A 1,270-nucleotide genomic window follows, 5' to 3' on the forward strand; every position below is an offset into this window, starting at 1 on the left:
TAATCCTTATAACTCGGGACCGGACCATATGCGATCTCTGACGCGGGGTGGGAGTAGATACGAGGTCTTATAATCTTAAAATAAATGCGAATTGTGAACCTTATGTTCGATATATTCTACTTTTATTGTTATAATTATAATTAAAATACATTATGATTATTAATACTTAAAATTATAATTACACTTTACTATTTAACCCTTCCACCACACACCTCCTATTTCAAAATTTTTAACATTGTTAAAAAAAATAGGAAATGTGAAAGAAAAAATGGAAAAAATGACCTTTTCTACTTAAAAAATCATAAGTTTTTTATTTGCCTCTGCTTCTCACCTCATAAGCAACAAACGGGGATGCTCCCCGCGTGATCTGCTTCTAGTAGTGTCGAATAACCGATAGAGGGCGCCACAAGTCCCGTTTCAAATATTAAGGTGGTCAAATCGAAGCGCGAACCGGGACTGGGGTCCCTGGGACCCCGTGTGTGGTGGAAGGGTTAAATTAGGAAATAGTCAGGACTCTATTACATTACGTTAAATAACATTGCGTAAATTCCGTTGCAAAATATTAACGAATGAACAATTCCATTAAATCATATATATATATATTTTTTTGTAATGATAGACCATCAGAGTATAAGCTTCTTGTCAGTCAGTGTTATAGCATGTGACAACAATTTATAAATTCGAAGATGAAATATTCACAGAGTCCAGAGATAAAATTACATATGTATAACTGACAAATACTGACTAACTGGCTATATTTAATTTCAATCATAATATTACTTAAACAATTTTTGTTAACCGCATGTGTGTATGTATGTATGTGTGTTTAAAGTTATATCGGTTATATTTCTTTTATGATGCATGAGGAAGGAGGGAAGAAATTTAAAAAGAAGGCTACGAGGACTAAGAAAGGATGGGGGAAGTGCGGAAGATAAACAGGGATAAGGACTTCGGGTGATTGACCGGTTATGGCATTCCTGATGTTATCGGGATCCGCATCAACAAAATTTATGGTATAAGTATTCGGAGGAAGGGGTTCAGTAGATATTGGAAATTGGGAAAAAAGAGAGGCTAATGACTGGGGATTTCCATGGTGAAAATGGTAGCGAGGACGAGGAGGGGGAAGTTCGTGGAGGAGCTCCAAGCTTGATGAAGAATCAGCGGGAGAGACGGGACGAGGAGATGGAGAGATTGATTGAATAGAGGAATCTGGAGTGAAAGGCGGGGTGTCGGGAAAGATTCGTTCTGTTAGGGCATCCGAAATGGCAGG

This window comes from Trachymyrmex cornetzi, unplaced genomic scaffold, assembly GCF_001594075.2.
Source record: "Trachymyrmex cornetzi isolate Tcor2-1 unplaced genomic scaffold, Tcor1.1 scaffold1843, whole genome shotgun sequence".
Lineage (NCBI taxonomy): Eukaryota > Metazoa > Arthropoda > Insecta > Hymenoptera > Formicidae > Trachymyrmex > Trachymyrmex cornetzi.